General features: G+C 44.4%; 1 protein-coding gene across 4 annotated transcripts in view; it reads left to right on the top strand.

Moving 5' to 3' along the window:
* The window catches only part of CTNND2 (catenin delta 2), a 915,285-nt gene that overhangs the window by 579,561 nt on the left and 313,249 nt on the right, over positions 1-22,475 (top strand). The gene's annotated exons all lie outside the window — the stretch shown is intronic.

Genomic DNA, 22,475 nt, shown 5'->3' with positions numbered 1-22,475 from the left:
CTGAGCCACCCAGGCTCCCCTACGTGTTGTTTCAATGAAATATCAAGGTGCTGTCTTTTAATTTCCAATAGATGGTTATTTTAAAGAGAAAGACCATGGAGGTTTCTTCAACAACAGAGAGTGCTTCGTAATCTAAATTTTATTGGGTCAAGCTCAGAGCCTTTCATTAAGCCTGCAAAGGAAAATAAAACTTCTGAAGACTTCCATTAGGCTTGACCCCTGAACCAGTTTCTCAGAAGAAAGGAAATGCCTAGTGTCGGCTCTTGTTAAACACTAGTTCAGGCAAAGAGGGTGAGTTCTTGTGCTTCAGACTTTGATTTCCATTTAAGGCTTTCACTCTTTAGAAAAAAAGGATCATGTGTTAGTTTGAAAGCTGGAAAAATTAAACTTGGCCCCGAGTTTTCTGAGAAATCACCCATTTCGTAGCAAATTTCAGAAGCAAACTATTTTAGCTGCAAAGCAAATGGTTTCTTTCAATTAATACACAGCAAATGAGGATGTCTGGAGTTCTTTTTAAACAATGGGCCAACTATAGTCCCCCCATCCTGTTACCCTCTCCATGGGCACAGTAGTGGCAGGCTGCCCTCCGGCCGAGAAGTGTGGGGCATTGCATCTTTTCAAGAAAGCCAGAATTCTCCCCTGCCAGTAACCTGAGGTGCCCTCAGCCCTGTTAGGAGAGCCACCATTTGAGTTTTCTCATTGTTGTGAGAAAAAAGAGAAGCATGGGGGAACAGTCCCAGATCCTTCCTAGACTGTTAATGCCCGTGGAGAGAACGCTTTCTTTCTGTGATCATTGCAGTTGATGGGAAAAGTCTCTTCGGTAAGTTGTAACAACAGAAAAGGGCATGCAATTGCTTTTTAATATATGCTCTATACAGTTTCTGTACTGTTTCAAGTGGCAGAGAACGACGGGCAGGCTGTCACTTAGAAAAGGTTCGACCCTATGCAGGGAGTGAGTGTTGCATGTTGGTATTATCCTGTAGGATTTTGACCTGATGGGGGAAGATTACCTGTAAAATGCTTCCAGCATTAGTCTGAGGGTTCTTCTCCATCATTTTCATCTCACATAAATATCATCATAAGAAAAGGGTCCCCTGGGCTCACCCAGTCCCTCCTGCCTCCTACTGGGAGATTTAGCCTCCTGCAGACCCTGTGTCTGTCTAGTCCAGAGTCAGAAAATATCCAAGACCCTCGTCCTCGAATTGCAAGGACCCAGCATCACGCGGGGCCACCTCTCACCTAGGACCTGGCCTTTTCTGCATTGTCAATTTCCATTTTGTCCCTTACTTCCAATAACCAGGTGATGGCATGTTTCTCTGGGCCTGAGCCACACCTTGAAAACACAACACCACATCTCAGCGCCCCTAAGGCAAGGTGCTTATGCAGCATCTCAGGTGTCCTTCCCTCCTGGGGGCTGGAATCCTGTTCTTGGAACTTGATCCTTGCTAGTCAGGATTCTGTGCTGCCACGTGCTTCTCTGTTGCCAAGGCCCACCTGCCAAGTTCTGCCCCCAATGCCAGCCCCTTTCCCGAGTGCTATATTTGCGCTTACTGGATAATTGTTCTGGGCACCTAGAAAGCATCATATTTCATCTCTAAAGACACAAAATCCGTTCTGATTCCTTGTGTCTGCACCCTATATAGCCTTCCACTTCCTAAGTTAAAAACCTCAGCATGGTCGTCAAATCTTCCTCACCCTCCTCCTCACAAACGACAACAATGGCCATGGACTTTATCTCTGCAATATCTCTAGACATCCTGGTCCACTCCCACTGCCTTCCCCTTAATGCAGACCCTTGTCATCACTTACCCAGAAAGATGTGAAGCCTCTCACCTGGTCCCACAAGCCCCATCTCACTCAGTTTGAGGCATCCCCCCCGCCACACCAGAAACACCATCTTCAAAACTAACTTGACTGTGGCATTCTCCTTCTTGGGAGCTTCCACTCATGCTTTGTCACCTACAGAGTTAATCCGCACTCTGAAATAAAACTATGTCCCATCCAAGCGTCTAACCCTGCCCCCATCCCCGGCTTCCCCGACCTGTCTGCCACATGGTCCAGCATACTGCCGTTACGTGAGGTGACGTGTCCTTACAGCATGACTTTTTCCCAAGCTCACCTCTCCGTGGTCCTCTCGCCCACCCCTTCTTTTCCTTCTGGAAGATTCAAACCAGCTTCCAATTTCAAGTATAATCTCTTTTGCTTCTCTCTGTGCTCCCCCTGGAGGGTCTGCCGAAATCTGCAGATGTGTCTGAGGGAAGGGAGAAAGGAAGAGGAAAGAGAAAAACCCAGAGCCTTACAGGATTTGAGAAATCTTGAAGCACAAAAAAGATGTTCCAAAGGAACAGAGACTTGGCAAATGCCCAGTTTTTACACAAACATGCACAAGATTGATTCTGGAGACAAGAGACCAGTATGGTTGAGATTTCTCTTTTAGGGAAAAAAATTCTGGAAAATACTAAGAGCGTTGGTCAGAAAGGGCGCCTGGGTGACTCAGTCAGATAGGCATCTGCCTTCGGCTCAGGTCATGATCTCAGGGTCCTGGGATGCAGTCCCACATTGGGCTCCCTGCTCAGCGGGGAGCCTGCTTCTCCCTCTGCCCCTCCCCCGATCATGCGTTTGCACCCTCTTTAAAAAAAAAAAAAAAGGAATGTTGGTCAGCCCATTGAAAAGACAAACAATTAACAACCATCATATTTTTACTGAAATTGCATGATGACAAGCTAATGTAATTTAGGTTTTTAATGAAGTAATTCGATTCAAACATTAGGAGATGTTCATAGGTATGCCGTATGTTTATTTCAAAAAAGCCCTTGAAAAAGTTTCTTATGTGTAAGGAAAAGCATGGAGGAGGCATCAACTGGTGGTCATCGAGTGTGACCATCCGAGAGTCAACATTATATTCTTTAAACTAACACGGTCTTCCCTAAGAACGTCTTTCTTGCCCCTGTCTGGATCCATTTACCAATGGTACAGTCCACTTGATAGGTTCTTTGGCACATCGCTTTCCTCAATCTTTCGTTTGACAGCCTTCATACTTTTTAACAATAGAACAGTGTGGAGAACTCGTGATTCTCTTCTCTAAATTCACCGTGGTGTGTGAGAGGACCTCCCTCAAAGTCCAAGCCGGCGAGAGACAGCTTCGTGAAACTGTTCCTTCTACAGAAGAGAAACCGAGAGGCTATCTTAAAATATTTGAATCTGAAAGAGAACTTTATTGTCTCACATCCTCTAAAACTCTCTTAAAGGTAAGGACAACGCAAACAAAAGCATGAAGTATTTGGATGAATCACATGAAGTGAAAGTATCAACCGGGAGCCTTATTCGAGGCTCTCAGTGCGTTGCCAGGATGGGATGTTTTCTTCCTGGAGGGCGAGTTCAGAAACGAGGGGGACGGATCCGTCCTAAACCCCCCCATTGCGGCCGGGTGGAGGGGACGATAGCGTAGTCAGTTACCTGCTTCCTGCTTCTTGTCCATGGCAGAGTGACTCTCCCCAGGCTATTCGTTTGCCTTCGTGGGTCATGTGACTCAACGACGTGGGAGAGGCTTTGAATTTAAGAGTCCGTGTGTGAAAAAGGAATCGGAAATAAATCGCCTGTGCTAAGAGGGTGCCTCGCATGGCCGTGAAATAAACTATACCAGGGACACAAATTGTCAACTTCTGGCCACAAAACTAAAGACTGTGTTACTTTGAGTCCTCTAATTTGTAACTGTACAAGTAACCCTTTTAACAGAATACTCTGTAGCCTTCTCTTGGGACAGAAGAGTAGGCACATACACAGAGTGGGTTCACAGAGGAGATTTTTAAAGTATTTAATTCACTCAAAAAAAAAAATACGTACATGTGCTTTGTCTCTAGCTGAAGGAGAACGGTCATACTTTGATAGAAACTTATTTGGACTTTGAATATAAATTTTGTCTTCTACCGTGCACATTTTTAAGTCTCTTGCTTATAGTAAAATACCTTTTTATCCTATAGCTGTCAAAATGAAAAGAGCTTACACAGTAAATGTATTCGCGAGGCCACTCAAAATACGTATCATTGAGTGATTCCGTAAAATATTGAAAACATTAATCACCCCAGTGTAACTCTGCCACTTTTATATATACACAAATGACACTTCAATGAAACTCACATGTGGGATAATGTATTTATGTCTGTCGCCAATCTTTTTTGGAAGCAATTCACAAGTGCTTATTATATAATATTATTATGCAACTACGCCTTCATTATGTCAAGAGATTCTCTGCAGCAAATACTGTGGTAACATTAAAATTACAGAGATGAGTAAGATGTATCCACATCTTCAAGAAACTTCGGGATGTCTGTGGGAAATGACAGATCTCCAGTTTCGGTCCTGTAATACACGCTGTGAAAATGCTAAGCACGGCTGCTCTGGGAGTTTGGGCAGGAGCGTTAATGAGCTTGGTGGGGGGGACATTCTGGAGCTAATGGCATGAGGAAGGATGATTCCTAAGTCAGGCTCACAATGAGTTTCCCTCAAAAGGTGTGATGCACAAAGGAAGTACAAGTTTTCTGGTATGGGAGATGCAGATTGGGTGGGGGAGGGCAGGACGGGCGCCACCAGGGGGCGAAGAGTGTGTGTGTGTGTGTGTGTGTGTGTGTGTGTGTGAGAGAGAGAGAGAGAGAGAGAGAGAGAGAGAGACAGAGAGAGACAGAAAGACTGCAAGAGGCTCAGGACGGTTGGGAACTGGGGGAGGCAAGGTTAGATTTCTTGTGTCTCCAATCCAGACTAGTAGGAGTGTGGAAATGGGGTTGGAATCTGGAAGCTGACCTCCGCTTTCCCATCAGACATGGGAGGACAGTGCCATGAGCCAGCCTTCCCTGTTTAGAATCTCTTGACCAATGACCACATCCTAACCCAGTGCTTGTGTATCGGGAGGAGTGGGAGTTGGTATTTTTCTACCATCTTTGAAGCAAGACAGTCTGTGACCTCATGCTTCCTATCATTTCTCTTTCAACTCTATTCCTTTACAGGTTTTATGAACTTTTCATAATTCCAACCTCCTATTTTTATTACATCATTATCAAAATGTCTTGTGACGGTAAGGCCATAATTCTGGATGTCTTTTGCAGTGATCCCAGGACTTTCTTAAATGGCAGTATGTGCAGGCATGATGGGAAAGATTGTACTATGAGCAGTAAATCCCAGCTGTTGTCCCTGGCTTGACAACTGTTGCTTAAGCCTTTAAAGATGTCTCCAGAAGTCCCTGTCCCCTGGGCAAAAGCAGGGTGGTAAACCAGATGACGGGTGGGCCAGCCTCCACCATGGGGAGCACAGTAGGCCTTCTGTAAAGTGCAATGCTGATTTGATGTAACAGCCTTTATTATCATATACATCTGCAAGTGACAAAAATGGAAGAGTAAATACCTTTTTAATGAGGCAACAGACATTGTAGAAAATCCCAATTTTAAAAATATTACCCATTTTTATGTCTATTTTTTGGATAGTTTAAAGTGTTTTAATTCTCTTTTGCTTCGTGGTGGACACATTCCCATTTTAGTTTTATGTTACATGTGTTAGGAAAATAACAAAACTGGTTTTTAGGATGCATTGTTGATCCCTGCATTTATTTGAGGGAACAAAGGGGATATTAGATGCGACTTTTCACATGGGAGATATCATTTACTGCATGAGACTTAGAAGGCATCTTCATTTTATCAAGCTGAAAGACAGACTGCATGAAACTGTGTTAAGTTCTGTCTCTTTCATCTTCAGAACTGATGCCACTTTTCAGCATTTCAGAAGATCAAACAGTGCCTTTTTTTAGTTTCACCCCAAGATAATTTTCCGTTTCATTTCTTGGGCTGATTAAACGTTCAGTGTTGTGTACTGTTTTTTCCACCCACGGAGGTTTTTTAAAGTCTTAACTCAGTAGTTTATGTGAGGGCAACAATATTTAGATTAACAAAAAACCTGGCAAAAATACAAACAAACAAAAAATGAAGCGACTTTTCTTATGGGAGCGAAGTGAAATATATTAAGATCCCCCCAAAAAACTCTTCTCCTGCCCAAACCTGTCAACGGAATTTACAAAACCAAAGAAAAAAGAGTCACATAAAATGTTGTATTTGACCTTGAATGTAGCTTCCTTATGAGATTTGCTTCTCTTGTAAGTGGACCGACCAAGCCAGCTGAAGGTGATTTAGCGATGCCTGTGACTCTGGGCTTGAATATCAACTCCATACAGAACAGCGCAGGCCATTTCACAGGCGATTAGTGCCTTGAAGGATCAGGTCAGTGCGAGTGTGTGTGTGTGTGTGTGTGTGTGTGTGTGTGTGTGCACACGTGTGGCTTCTGTTTGTAGGGCTGCAGACCTGATGGCTTTGTGGAACTAGGACACACACTACCCATGTTGAGTAAAATATGATATACCAAAATATTCTGATCAATTGAAGAAAATTGAAATAATGAGAAATTAAATATAGCAGTGGACTTAATCTGTGATTTGTCACACAAAAATAATTTGCGAATGGCTTGGCAGGATTACTTTTAAATGGCATGTCTATTGAAAATACATTTTAATTTCTCAGGATTTATTTTGCATACTCTTTTTTTAAAATATTTTATTTATTTATTTGACAGACAGATCACAAGTAGGCAGAGAGGCAGGCAGAGAGAGAGAGGAGGAAGCAGGCTCCCCGCCAAGCAGAGAGCCCTATGCGGGACTCGATCCCAGGACCCCGAACCGAGATCATGACCTGAGCAGAAGGCAGAGGCTTTAACCCACTGAGCCACCCAGGCACCCCTATTTTGCATACTCCTAAAAATATGGTTTATCACACAGAATCACGGTGTAAGTATTTAACTGTATTTGACAGATGCTTATCAAGCATCAACCATGGACCTGGCTTTGTTCCAGGTATTTGAAAACAGAGTTTCTGTTCTGCTGGAGCTCACATAATAGTCTGGGGAAAGCAACATTAAACAAAGAAATACAGGTAGAGAGAATGTTCTGAAGGAAGTAAACTGGGATCAGGAGATTGAGAACGAAGAGGTTTGCTACTTCACACAGGGTGTGTGGGGGAAATCCTTTCCGTGGAAGCAACATTTGAATAGAGACCCAAATAAGAGGTGGTGTCATCCAACAGGTGTCTGGGGAAGCGTCTTAGAGCTGGAGGGAGAGGGAGTGCAAGTGTCCTGAGGCATAAACCTGACTGGTAGATCTGAACTAGTTTATTGAAGGTGGAACCCATAGGATTTGCAGATGAAATGAATTTGGGGTTTTAGAAAAATGGAGAAGGCAAGGACAACTGGGGTGGTTTTTGTCCTGAGTGGCTGAGAAGAACAGGAGTTCCACTTGCTGAAATGGGAAATTCCAGGAGATCTGTAGGTTGGAAGGCAGGGATAGCAGACATGTGGAAGCAGTTTAGGGCTTGTCCATTCTGAGATGCTACTTTGTATCTAAGTGGAGGTGTGAAATTGGAGCTCGGGGGTAGGTTGGCTGGGGAGAAAAAACTGGTGAGTCATCAGCATGTCAATCCCAACAGACTCGAGACTCTCTTGACAAGCAAGAAAAGATGTGCCAGAGCCAGTTCTCAGCTTGTAAAAGTTTTGAGGAGAAGAGAATCCAACCAAGAAAACCCCGAAGAGGTGTCCAGAGTGAAGGAGGAGACCTAGGAAAGTGCTGTGTTCTGGAAGGCAAGAGAAAAAAGTAGCTAAGGGAGGAGGAAGTAATCCTAAGTACCACATGCTGCTGGCAAGACCAGTATGATGAGGACCAAGGATCGACCTTTTGATTTTTTTGTTGTTTATTTGTTTTTTTCTTTTTTCTTTTTTTTAATTATAAAAAATCAACCGTTTGATTTTGCAGCATGGGTTGTGGAGGGGAGAGAGCATGAGGTGCTAAAACTCTCAATTCTTGGATTCACCAAAATCTAGATGAGGAGCACAGATATCAAGTGACAATAAAATTCAGAGACGCAGTAGAGTGTGCTGTTGAGAGCATGTGAGCTCCCTTAGTGCCGTCCTCAGCTCATCTGGGTCCTGGCTGGCATGACCTTGGACAAGTCATTTCATCTCTTTATGATTCAGTTTGATCAGATATAAAATGAGGATAATAACAGCCCTTCATTGTGATCACTTACAGGATTTCCACGTGGAATAATTAAGTTAATATATGCAAAACACTTAAAACAGTACCTGGCATTATATAGGTGTTTGCTGTAATGATTAATACTGTTATCCTCATGGGCATTTCTAGGAATTCTGCTCTAAAGGAGGGCAAAGAAAAGAAAATGGGACAGTACCTACAGGGAGGCATGGGGTCAAGAGTGTTTGTATGTCTGTGTGTATGTATTTTCTTGCTGTGTTTTATTTCAAGTAAGATATTTTACAGCACTTTTTTAAAAAAGATTTTATATATTTATTTGACAGAGAGAGAGTTCACAAGTAGGCAGAGAGGCAGGCAGAGAGAGAGGGGGGGAAGCAAGCTTCGTGTTGAGCAGAGAGCCCAATGTGGGGCTCGATCCCAGGACCCTGAGATCATGACCTGAGCCAAAGGCAGAGGCTTAACCCACTGAGCACCTCCGAGGCACCCCTTACAGCATATTTTAATGTTGGTGGGAATGCCCCCAGAAAAAGGATTAAAAGGTATGGCCCTTGCATCAGGGAGAAGGGTGGGCTTAGTGGAATCAAAGGAAACTGGGACACTTTATCCATTTTAATGGAAGAAATGGCTGAGCAGATGAGTACAGACATAGTAGGGTTGGAAAATCTGTTGAATAGAGGGAGACTGCTTTTGTTCTCTCACTGAGAAAAAAAACCCAGTGGTGATCAAGGAGCAGGGCAGGTGCATGGACTGGAGAACAGATGGGGGAAAAGAGGAAAAGTTCAAAGGCTGTGTATTTTCATTGCCCAGCTACAAAAACCTATTACTCCCTGAATTTTCTGTGTTTGCTATAAATATATATCTTCATATATTTGCATATTAAGATACTTTTGAATGAAAATAGCATCAATTCTAATTTCTCAGTCACTCTGAGGTTGTGGTAACAATGAGAATTATAGAATAAAAACTGTCTTGATATCCATTTTTGTGATGAAAGCAAAATGCAAAACAAATTCAACAGTATTTAATTATTCATAAATTAATATTTTAGAATCATGGAGTATAAAATAATTTAAGGACTCCACTAACCTCTAAATTGCATCATCCTTAAATTAGTAAAATGATAGCAGAAAACTATACTCCTCCATTAAAGAGATTGCCATATAGGATCATCCCTTTATCTACTCTACTTTTTAATAGTTCCATGTGGTATAAAGAGGAGCATAATTTTGAAAACATGAAACTGATGTCTCTCATTCCCAGTGAGCATCAGGTACTGGAGATGGCTGTTTTTAATCAGGGTTCTCATTGTGACCGCAACTGAGAAACTGGGAAATTAGAATTATTAGTTATTTGTGTTAATCCTTTAAAATATGTACTCTCTAGTTAAATCCAAATTTCAGATAAGCAGTGATCCGTGCAATACTTTGGACATACTTACACTAGAAATCGATCCGTTGTTTTTCTGAAATTCACATTTAACTGGGTGTCCTGTCCTGCATTTATCTAGCAGCCTTGCAAGGCACACACTGGTAGCCTCCTCCCCCAGGATGGCCAAGTTATTTGTTTCTTAAGTGGTGAGGGCAGAACGAGGGGATCATTGCTTAGCTTTAAGTGTCAAACCGACATTTAAAAATAGTTGGTGGGTTTGGGTATGCCAGCAAGATTCCTCGCTTTTAAAAAGCCGGGCTGTGATATAGGTGGGCAAAGACTCATGGGGTCCCCACACCACAGCTTGGAGATGGACCAGAGAGCAGGCAGGAATCCAGAGAGAACCCCAGAGCAGATTTTGTGAATTTTCAAAAGAAATGTAAAGATGGAACAAGAATCAGAAAGTTGAGAGATTCAGACGGGATGAGTTTGGGGTTTGCTTGCTGTTTGCTCCCCCCGAAAACTGCCCCCCCCCCCGAGCTTCAGCCAGGGCGGTAGGAGTTGAGACATGAAAACCCCAGGAAGGGGTTGGTGACTGCTCCCATGTGGAATTCTGGGGGGACCCACGCCGCAGTGTAGGAAAGCAGCATGGCAGCAGGAGACTTCCTCTTCCCCTCAGCCTTTGGGGCTTCAGATGTTTCCACAGCATTCCTGCAGAAGGGCCCAGAGGGTCAGAGGCTCGGAAGAGGGTCTCAGGACCAGAAAGGCTGAGAGGGGTGTGGACCTTATTGCTCGGGCCTTGGACTGCTCTTGACCTGAGCACTATGGCACTCTGGGGGCTTGCCGATGACCCCGGTTCTGCTTGGGGAGAAGATGCTCTCAACGACAGAGCGTTTTCCTCCTGGGGACAGAGTCGACTCTAACAGGAAAAGCACTAGACTCTGAACAAAATGGAAGAAAGTTTCAGGCCCGCAGACGCAGCTCTGGGACAAATGGGAGCTCGTTCAGAGGGCAAAGGGAGTCACGTTTCTGCACCAAGGATCAACAGTGTGTAGATTCAGCCTGCCACAGTGGCAAGTGACAAGGGCAAAGGAGCTGTAAATCCCAGGTGCTAACAGGACGTGGTCAGTCTCCACAGAGGAGGTGGGGCGAACTTGGTCCTATTGATGTTTTGAAATGGAGATGAAATTCACTTACCAAATCCTCCAAGTCTATGAAAAAGGCAGGTCAGGGTAGTGTGGGAGGATTTGAGTGTGTGTGTGTGTGTGTGTGTGTGCACGTGCGCACGCGTGTGTGTTACAGGGTAGGAGAGGCATGAGAGGGACCCGGCTGGGACCAACAGGGGAAAGTCAGAGAGAGAGAGGACAGGGAACTTTGGGCCCCGTGGATGCTTTCCACATGGAAGAACAGTGGGCTTTGCTTGCAAAAGTACAGGCTGACTCCGCAGGTGTTATGAGAATCAGAACCGAGTTGTAGGAAGATTACAGTGATTAGAACGTGTAGGACGGAGTGAAGGGATGGATCCATGAGCTGTCACAAAAGATGACTTCGGGGTTTCAAACCTGAGAAAACAATGTTATAAATAGAAGCAATGAAGGCAGAGGAGAAATTAAGTTTGAGGGGAAGATAAGGATTCACTTTAGAGGTGTCAGATATGATGTAGCAATTCAGTCAATCAACGAAGATGTTTCGAACACCTCCTGGGCACCAGGCCTGGCTCAGTGCCGGGGTTACAGTGAACATGGCAATGAAAGCATTTGGACTCTGCCAGAGCAGGAGCCTCGGTAGGACTTAGTTTGGTTGAGTTTGGTCCAGCCTCTCCCCAGCACAGGTCCTAGCCCATTGGAAGGGCTCGAGTATTTGTTAATAAAGAGCGTTACGACCACGCTTGTACATCCAAATGGAAAAGTCTAAGCAATTGTTGATGCTGGGATCGACATCAATATTGATTCCTTCTGATTACTTCTGTCTTGAATGAAGCTATATTTATTTTTCAAAATAAGAGTGAAACCAACACCTATTTTTATAAAAGAAACAGACTTCACGTTGCACGTCACCACTGATTTTAAGTTTGTGATGAAAGGATCCTGGGGACAAGAGAGCCTGCTTTCCCTAAATTAGGATTAGCAAACTGCAAACCACAGGTCAGGTCCAGCCCCGTTCATTCGTGTATGTATTGCCGTCAGCTACTCTTATACCCCAGGGGAAGGAGTAATTGTGAGAGACTGTCTTGCAAAGCCTAAGATGCTTACAGTGGGGCTCTCCAAAGGAAGCTGGCCGACCCCTGCTTCTAAACCCATATGTGGTAAGTTAGCAGTAGGTTTGGAAACTCAGTAGCCTGACAGCTTTCTTTAAAAAAAAAAAAAAAAAAATAGGAAGTATGATTGTAATCTAAGCAGAGGGTAATGTTGCTTAGACATACAATTTAAAACACTAATTACACATCTGTACAGTAATTAAAACAAGGCTTTTAATAGGCAGCGCTCTGGATCCAGTGTAATGAATGTACTTAAGAGGAATACATTTTCTGTATTCTGAAAAGTCTTTCATAATTCACATTTTTTTTTATTTTTTTATTTTTTAAGATTTTATTTATTTATTTGTCAGAGAGAGAGAGAGAGCACAGGCAGACAGAGTGGCAGGCAGAGGCAGAGGGAGAAGCAGGCTCCCGACAGAACAAGGAGCCCGATGTGGGACTCGATCCCAGGACGCTGGGATCATGACCTGAGCCGAAGGCAGCTGCTTAACCAACTGAGCCACCCAGGTGTCCCCATAATTCACATTTTTTATATAAGCAAATCAAACTACTCATGTCTTCTATGGAATCACATTGGTTTTTTGTTTTTTCTCCCCCTAGAAAATGGTTCAGTGAGCGAGCAGTAGTTTAAAATGAGCATGAAACGATCCTCTTAAATAACGAATTAATATAATACAAATTGTTGTCAGTAAGAACAAACTTAAAAATACAGACATTATGCAACTAGTTGAGCCTCCCTCAGCCCCTTGGCCCCTTTTAATTAATTAATTAATTTATTTATTAATTTATTTATTTTTGGGAATACATCTGTTCGAAAAGTGGGCCTCACGTGGTCTGTCTCATGCTGGGAATAAGAGGGCTCCCCCCTCCAGCAGGTTGCCCCCACCAGTTGGCCTCTTTCCTTTGTGTTCCGAGCCCGTGAACACACACGTGCACACACAGGCACCCATAGACACGGCCCTTTGTGGTTTGGGTGTGATCGGGGGCATAGGCCTCTGATCTCTCACTTCATTACTGACGCAAAAGCAGGGAGAAAAAGGCACGAAAACACTGAGTGTAGGATGTGTAAAGAATTCCTCTAGCCGTGAAGACTCATTTGATCCAGGGCCCTGATAGAGGACTCTGGAAGGCAGTTCAGAAAAGGGGCTTCGAGATCCCACTTTGAACAAAGTAGCCTCATTTAACTACCCTGTGGCCTCCTCAAGGGGACCGCGGTCGCGTCCGTGCACATGTCCCAGCCACTAGTCAAAGCTCTGCTTCTAGGCTTCAGAGGTGAGCCACACTCAGACCATGCGCCCTCTCCTGGAGTGGCACTTGAAAGGGAAACGCATCCCCAGGGAAGGTGGCAGTCTTCGATTTCAAGGCTGAAGGCGGGAGTTGTCACTAAGGACAGAAGACCAGACCGTATGAATTGAAGATCAGACTTGGTTCTCCACGCCTTTCTTTTGCCACAAGGCAAGCCAAAACCTTTGAGGTATTTTGGCATCTGACTCAGCAAATGGTAAACGTTCAAGGCACCCCGCAGCCCTGTGTATGCAGTGGATATAAAACATACCCACCCATTTTAGAGAGAGCCGGGCCTTGCCTTCCAGGGCCCAAGGTGAACTGTACATTCCAAAAAGATAGCAGATCAAGAAAGCTAAATTCCTTCTGTTTCCAAGGCAACTGAATGACAAATAGCTTGAGTCTTAATCCAATAGATGAGATGATGATTCTGGTACATTTTCAATTAGAAAATGACGCTGGGAAAACAGACATTCCTGAATCCGCCCCATGCTGGCTCAAGGAGCCTATTTTCCTAATAGCCTTCCGAAAAGATGCCCTAACATCATTGATGGAACATTGACTCAGCCTCTGATCTGTTGCAGAAAATGAGGGCAGAAAAAAATAGAGAATATGATAACTGTACGCGTTGCATTCTCACACTCATTTTATGAGACTGGTTGCAATGTCCCAGTGTCTTTCCTCATCAGTTTATATGCTCTTGAGAAAATATGCTGCTGGAGGAAAGAGGAGACGGGGGGATCAGAGCGGCTCCAGATCAGACATTTCCAACCAGCCTTGAAGGGTGAGTAGACTGGGATGGAAAGAGGAGGGACAGTAGTCCCAGCAGACACGGAGTGAGGGAGATGGTCGGTGGTGGCGGCCAAGCGCTGCTTCGAGGAGGGCTGCACGTGGCGTGGCCATGACAGGGAAGGACCGGGAAGCTGGAGGACAGTGCCGAGGTTTGGGAGATCCTCATTCTGGGAAATATGGACGTTATCTTGCAGGCAGGGTGATCTCAGTCACACTGTAGAAGTAGAAATCCAGCAGCGTGGATGAAAGGAGGAAGAGATGAGGCCGAGAGCCCATTCTTTAGTTCACATGCACCTGTCGATCGAGAACAGTCATTTGTCCAGCGCTCCCCTCCAGCTGTCGCGTGCATCCATTCATCCGCAGCCAGCCGCACCTCCGTGTCAGCTCACGCCCCCCTCCCCCACCTGTGCCCCTGCGACAGCCTCCTAGCTACACTTCCAGGCTCAGTCCCTTCTCCCCGTTCTTCTCCCAGCAGATGGAATGTTCTTTTTCTGTTATGGAGGTCAGCATGCCCCTCCCCCACGCAGACCATCATAGTCTGCCCTTTACCTTTAAGATCAGGTCTGACGTTGTCCCAAAAATGCCCCATCGGACTACGAGTTTGTTCGCCTGCCTGCCTCTCTTCTCGCCCCGGTGTCATGTACTCCTGCCTCCTGTGCATTGTGGGGCAGCCCCGGGGGCCTTTTCTCAGTGCCCTGACCGGGCCAGCAGGTGTCTACCCAATGGCCTTCCCACGTGTGCAGTAGGTGACATGGGGACACACGGAAGAAGCTAATACAGGGTTAACCTGAGAGCTGGAGCCACCACCCTCTACTCCGGAAGGAAGGAGGGAGCACAGGAGGGACAAGGGGACCCAGCACAGGTGTCAGAGACTAGATGCCGTGATCGCACTCCTGGCTCTACTCCTCCCTTGCTGCGTGATCCCGGCGCATCTACGCAAATGCCGTATGTTCCAGGTGCCTCCTCTGTCGGGTAGAGATGATAACGCTGGTACCCGCCCCATTGAGCCATCATGAAGATGAAAGGAAGCAGTGTTCGAAACGGGCTTAGGACAATGCCTTGTCTGTAGCAAGAGCTGAGTCCGTGTGTTAAATCAGCTCTGAGAGGGAGCAAAGATGTGAGGGAAGGAGGCGGCCAGGGCAGGCAAACCCAGGGACCGGAGATGCTTGTGGGACTGCCGACTGTGGCTCAGTGCACAGAATGCTGAGACTCATTCATTCATTCATTCATTCACTTGACAAACACAGAGTTCCCGCATACTGCAAGGAACTAGGGAGACAGGGGGTCCCCAACTCGAGCTCAGTTCTAATCCTCACCGTTTGGGCTGGTGGGAAATGCAGACGGAGAGATTGGCTGGATGCACGAAATGTGTTGAAAAGAGGATCTGATTTCTGACCTCAGTGGACAGGAGGCAACAAGGGCACCTGCCAAGATCCTACTGGATGAAGGACAGGGGCGGGGGAAGGGGGGAGAAGGCAGGGTTGGAAGAAAGGGGGAGTGAGGGGTAGTGTTAGAGCTGAGACCCCTGCCCCTCCTTTGCAAGGAACCCTCCCTCCCATTGCTACTTCTTGCCACTGTTCTCATTGTAAGTAAATATCCCTTCCAGAAGCCCAGTCTTATATTTGCAGTTTCATATTTTTTATAGCGGGACCCAAAATTATTATATAAGTTTAGATCCACAAAATCCTAGATTTATCTGGGGATGGGAAGGCACTGCTGAGTATCCTCGAGGGACTAGAGAGAGAAGACAAGCCTGTGCGGCAAGGAGTGGGGTGTGCGTGGGGCAGCCGACCGTGTCTGTGTGTGCACATGCCCGTGGGAGAAAGGCCAATTCAAAAAAAAAAAAAAAAATCCAAAATTGCCCATTCAACATTTCACAAAGTATTTTAATAAAGTATTAATCCTCAATGACCAGTAGATCAGGTACCATTATCTCTATTATCTCCTTCAGTCCTGCCGACAACCCATTAAAAAGAGTAATTTTATCCTCATTTTCACCTTTTTGAGGAAGCTCCACAGTTTTCCAGAGTGGTTGCACCAGCTTGCATTCCCACCAACAGTGTAGGAGGGTTCCCCTTTCTCCACAATCTCATCCACATCTGTCCTTTCCTGACTTGTTAATTTTAGCCATTCTGAGTGGTGTGAGGTGGTATCTCACTGTGGGTTTGATTTAGATTTCCCTGATGCCGAGTGATGTTGAAGACTTTTTCATGTGGTATTACACTAAGCAGAGTAAGTCAATCAGAGAAAGACAACTATCATATGATTTCACTGATAAGTGGGAACTTGAGAAACAAGACAGAGGATCAGAGGGGAAGAGAGGAAAAAATGAAACAAGATGAAACCAGAGGAGGAGACACACCATGAGAGACTCTTAATCTCAGGAAACAAACTGAGGGTTGTTGGAGGGGAGGGGAGTGGGAGGGATGGGTTGGCTGGGTGATGGACTTTGGAGGGCGGTATGTGCTATGGTGAGTGCTGTGAATTGTGTAAGACTGATGATTCACAGACCTGTACCCCTGAAACAAATCATATATGTTAATTAAAAAATAAAAAATTTAAAAATTTTAAAATAGGCTTTCTGTTAGAGGATTTTGCCCAAAGAACGTAAGGCTGACAGAAGTGTTCTGAGAACATTTAAGGTAGGCTGGGCTAAGCTACAGTAGTGTAGTAGGTAAGGTGTATTTTCAGTTTACAGGACTTTCAATTTATGATAGCTTTATCACAACGTGACCCCACCATGAAGAGAGCTGTAGTCTCTTTACCCACACCAGTCCCAGTTTATATCCCTAATACCAGACTAAAGTTCAGGTCAACTGTATTTTTGAAAACCTGCTGAATACCAGACACTATACTAAGCATTGCATGGAAAAGAAAGGAAGTTTCTGGAACATTCCAATGGCTTCAAGATGTTCACTGTCTTAAAGAGAAAAGACACAAAGGAAACAGTAATCTGCACCCCCCTCTAAAGATAGAGTGATGAAGACAGTGCATTCAACCAGGGCTCAAAGCAGCCATTGCTGCGGGTGTGGACACTCAAAGACGACTCACTGGGGCAGAGAAGAGGGGATGGGGGTTTGCATCTAGAACAGCCTTCCTGACTCCTTTCTTTCTTTTTTTTTTTTTAACACTAAATGAAGTTACTTTTAATTCCCCCCCCCAACACACAGGGGAGGTACAATGGAAGGGTCGTAGTTAAGAGAAGATTTTAGGGATACTGGCCTTACCAAAACGTTCTGGTTTTGGGTGACTTGTATCTAGGTGGGTTTTTTTGTTTTGTTTTGTTTTGTTTTGTTTTTCAGCGTAACAGTATTCATTGTTTTTGCACCACACCCAGTGCTCCATGCAATACGTGCCCTCCCTAATACCCACCACCTGGTTCCCCCCACCCCCCCCCCCCCCCCCCCCCGTGCCTTCAAAACCCTCAGGTTCTTTTTCAGAGTCCATAGTCTCTCATGGTTCACCTCCCCTTCCAATTTCCCTCAACTCCCTTCTCTCCATCTCCCCATGTCCTCCATGTTATTTGTTATACTCCACAAATAAGTGAAACCATATGATAATTGACTCTCTCTGCTTGACTTATTTCACTTAGCATAATCTCTTCCAGTCCCATCCATGTTGCTACAAAAGTTGGGTATTCATCCTTTCTGATGGAGGCATCATACTCCATAGTGTATATGGACCACATCTTCCTTATCCATTCGTCCTTTGAAGGGCATCTTGGTTCTTTCCACAGTTTGGCAACTGTGGCCATTGCTGCTATAAACATTGGGGTACAGATGGCCCTTCTTTTCACTACATCTGTATCTTTGGGGTAAATACCCAGTAGTGCAATGGCAGGGTCTTATGAAAGCTCTATTTTTAATTTCTTGAGGAATCTCCACACTGTTTTCCAAAGTGGCTGCACCAACTTGCATTCCCACCAACAGTTTAAGAGGGTTCCCCTTTCTCCACATCCTCTCCAACACATGTGTTTCCTGTCTTGCTAATTTTGGCCATTCTAACTGGTGTAAGGTGGTATCTCAACATGGTTTTAATTTGAATCCCCCTGATGGCTAGTGATGATGAACATTTTTTCATGTGTCTGATAGCCATTTGTATGTCTTCATTGGAGAAGTGTCTGTTCATATCTTCTGCCCATTTTTTGATATGATTATCTGTTTTGTGTGTGTTGAGTTTGAGGAGTTCTTTATAGATCCTGGATATCAACCTTTTGTCTGTACTATCATTTGCAAATATCTTCTCCCATTCCGTGGGTTGCCTCTTTGTTTTGTTGTTTGTTTCCTTTGCTGTGCAGAAGCTTTTGATCTTGATGAAGTCCCAAAAGTTCATTTTTGCTTTTGTTTCCTTTGCCTTTGGAGACATATCTTGAAAGATGTTGCTATGGCTGATATCGAAGAGGTTACTGCCTATGTTCTCCTCTAGGATTCTGATGGATTCCTGTCTCACGTTGAGGTCTTTTATCCATTTTGAGTTTATCTTTGTGTACGGTGTAAGAGAATGGTCGAGTTTCATTCTTTTACATATAGCTTCCTGACTCCTTTCTAGAGCGTCACCAGCTGATGCCTATGGAACAGGTAGCATAAGTTGGACGAGTTTACCTCCTTCATTTGCCCAGATTTCCCACCTGCTGCTATCAATAGCTCAAAGCAGCTTCACAGAGCTGGGATGCAGAGACCACATTCATGCTGGCCTGGTGACTCTGTAGCATGGTGTCTTCTCCAATGTCCGTAGGGAGCAGGTGGAAAAATCACTGGGCACTGGGGAACCTTTGCTTTCCTCTGCAGCCTTTCTGTGAGTATCCTGAAGCCGTGAGCTTCTTGTGCCCACATTCAGTGTTTATAGGATATATTGTGTGCCTCTAGCATTGCCCCCTAGAAGTCCGTGCACCATCCCTTTCTCTCCCATGGCCCCATATAGACATGTAGCACAAGCAGGGGCTATGGGGAATATGAAAACAATGCCTTCTGTTGAAACAAGCAAATGTACCCCCAAGATTTCAACCAAGGGGAGCCCAGGGGGGCTCTCTCCAGGGGAAGAACAGCCATCTCCAGGGAGTGGTTTTCCCTCTGATTAGGGCTGACAGTCATACCCAGCTGTTAGGATCCACCACTTACTCTGAGAAATACAACCCTGTCCCTTCACCCTCTCAGGGTAGAGGAGATGAGCCAGTCTTTGGGAAAGATATTTTCCCACAAGGACGGAGAACAGATACCAGTTAATTACAAAGTCAAAGCCAGTCATGCAAGCCAAGGAAAGTCAATTTCGTGTAGATTTCTTATTCAACATTGATCAAATTTGCCATACAGGTCCCAGCTACAAATTCTCCAAGGATCCAGCTCCCACATTCTGACTTAGAATATTCCCTGCCCTCCTCTGATTTGACCAGTTTGCCTGGGGACACGTTCTGTCATTCTCGTTGAAGCCAAGACAATAGAACATAACGGGTCAGTAAACGGTCAGCGTGCTCCAGGAGAAGTGTCATTTCCATAGAGAGATGATAGAAAAATCTAGGACAGTTGAGTTTCCAAAACAGAATCTTTGCTTTTTCCCTAGGGTACAAGGGGGGCAGAAAAGGGTAAGGCTTCCAATGGACATGGATGTGATTTTAATATTAAAAATGTACACTTTAGGATTAAAAGTGTTTTCACCCACTCCCTGTTCTTCTGCAAAATGTCCTTTATTTTAGTGCTGAGCAAAGAGTAAGGGTTTAGAAGTATCATTTCTTCTGTCTCAATGACTCTTAAGGGAAAAGAAATGCTTTATATTTTTTGAGGTGTTGAAGAAGAACAAAAAGAGTGGAAGATCATAAATTTGAGGGATTCCTTTAAAAACAGACTGCTTGTGGTTGTTCGTGTTAAATTTTTAAAACGATACAAACCCTCTGTGGTCCATGGTCCCCACATAACCTTGGAACCACACTCTTAGGAATCTGTTGTGTTTTCTTCGGTCGCTCCAGTTGAGAGGACCAAAGCGGTTTCTGTTTGCTGGACCCTCGCTAACGGAACAGGTATGGGAGGTCCATATACTAAGATGTGAGTTCCTGTTGAGTTGTCTTCTTCTTCTGGCCCACCACCATCTTTTTCTCTCTGTGACCTCACGGCGACACTTTGTTGTTGACCCTCCTGTCTGAGGACAATGTCCCTTCCTGCTCTCCATCTCCAGGCCTGCCCCCGTGGGCAGGATTTGGGGATCTCAAAAGAGGGGCTGCCCAGCAGAGAGTGGGGTAGGGCGAAGAATGCCAGATAAAATTCTGGACATCCAGTCACATTTGAATTTCAGGTAAACAATGGACACACCATGCTTCCTTGGTTTATGTGGAATTGGGAGTAAAAAACAAAAACAAAAACTCATGTTCTGTCTCTATTCTGCTTCTTAAAGCTTGGCCTCATTTTCTCCCACTGCAGAATGGGGGTGACGGTATCAAGGTCTTAGCCTGTTGAAACCAAATACATTAGAAGAGCTTGGAATATGCTTGCAAATGCTAAATACACAAGCAGTAGTGAGGCTTTCCTAAGTTGAATAATGAAATGGTACCTTTAGACAATTGATGCAGAAAAGTCCAAACCCTGGGAACCAGTGGGTAAACAGAATGCAGTTGGCCCTTGAACAACGTGGGTTTGAGCTGGACATGTCTACTTCTAGGCAGATTTTTTTTTTTTTTTTTTTATAAACAGAGTATGGGACTATAAGTGTATTTTCCTTGTGATTTTCTCAATAACATTTTCTCTGGCTTCCTTTATTGTGAGACTACAGTATATGACACACATAACATACAAAGTAAGTGTTAATCAATTGTTTATGCTTTGGGTAAGACTTCTAGTCGGCAGTAGGCTATTAGCAGTTAAGTTTCTGGTGAAATCAGAACTTAGGCATGGGTTTCCAATGGTGGAGGTTGGCGCCCCAGCCCCAACATTGTTTAAGGTCCAACTCTAGATAATCAGTTCAGAAAAGAGACAAGTAGAAAGAGACTTAAAAGAGTTGATGCGGAGCTGGCTTACACGTGTTGCTATCATTTTGTTCACTAATAGAACAATTCACTGAAAAGACTCTCCTCAACTCATACCCAGGGTTAGCATGTATATGTTTGTACCGTACGAGTTCCTGTGCCGTCGTGAGAGGAAGATGACCCAAGTAAATGCATTTACCAAGTGGATTCTAGTAAGTGACCAAACACCAGGCACTGTTCTCAAGGGTTAACCAGATGCAACTCATCTTAATTCTCACAAAACACTGTGAAGTGGATCATGAGCTCCATTTTGCAGCTAAGGAAACTGAGACCCAGATGCACGTGTAACCCACTGAGCATCATCTAGACCATGGGAATGAAGCCTGGGTTCAAGGTAATAGTCCATGCCGTGAAGCACATCTTCAGTGCTAACTGTCCCCGTGGCGCCTAAGCAAGGGAGAAGTTCCTTTTAAGGAACATGTTTGTAGATACAACTGCCAGAAACCAGGATCACAGAATTAATAGGACTAGCTCAATAAGAGATAAAACTCAATGAGTGATAATCCAATTACTTAGACATTTTTTTTTTTTTAAGGAAAGCATGAAGGGTTTAGGAGAAAAGGAATTTTACTTTCCAGACATACACATTAATTTCCAAGTTACAGCATCTAATTGTGAAACAAAAGACAGCTATCCATTTCCTGAGGATTTCATTATAATGTAAAAATTGTCACACGTGTGGCAAGGCATGACGTCTTGATGACTGGGGGCAATAACAGTGGCCTAGATCCTTATGTAAAATTTGTGGGCTTTGAAATGCCATGTCATGGGGCGCCTGGGTGGCTCAGTGGGTTAAGTCTCTGCCTTTGACTCGGGTCATGATCTCAGGGTTCTGGGATGGAACCCCATGTTGGGCTTTCTGCTTGGCGGGGAGTCTGCTTCCTAGTCTCTCTCTGCCTGCCTTTCTGCCTGCTTGTGATCTCTGTCTGTCAAATGAATAAATAAAAATCTTTAAAAAAAAAAAAAAGAAAGAAAGAAAGAAAGAAAGAAAGAAAGAAAGAAAGAAAGAAAGAAATGCAGTGTCACTTGGAGAAAGTGAAGACAGGGAACACTATAGGGCTGTGCCCACTGCTGAGGCACTTTATTAGCTAACTTGTCCAGCGGGTAAGGCGCTAATTGGTGTTGTGAACATGAGGACAGTGGAGTTTTCATTTACTCTCAATTATCGCTGTCAGTTTTGAGGTGAGAATAACCAAAAATGTGATCCTTGGGACATTTTTAGATGACGGCAGGTGGGAAAAATTTCTGCATCTGGGGGTGAAATCCAGACTCATGCCTACTTGGGCCTATCATTTCCTTGTCCCCGCCCCTCCCACTCGCATCCCCTGGGACAGAGATCTTCAAACTCCTTGGTCTCCCACCCTCCCCTCCCCTTACATGCTTAACAGTGACAGGAGATCGCAGGTCTTCTGTCTAGATGAGTCACATCTATCTGTATTTACTGCACAATTGAAAAGTGCTTAACGTTTAATTTAATATATTCATGAAGAATTACTTTTAGAGTCATAATAACAAACCCATCACCTATTGATACAAATATTTCATTTAAGATAACTGTTTTGATGGTAGCTACAGTCGTGAGCTTAGCAAAAATATCAACATATCCAATCACTATGTTGTAAACCTGAAACTAACAAAACTGTGTGTCAAATAGACTTCAATTAAAATTAATAAAAATAACTGTCTTT

The sequence above is a fragment of the Lutra lutra genome, chromosome 5 (assembly GCF_902655055.1).
Source record: "Lutra lutra chromosome 5, mLutLut1.2, whole genome shotgun sequence".
NCBI lineage: Eukaryota > Metazoa > Chordata > Mammalia > Carnivora > Mustelidae > Lutra > Lutra lutra.
This window is presented reverse-complemented; position numbering and strand designations above follow the sequence as displayed.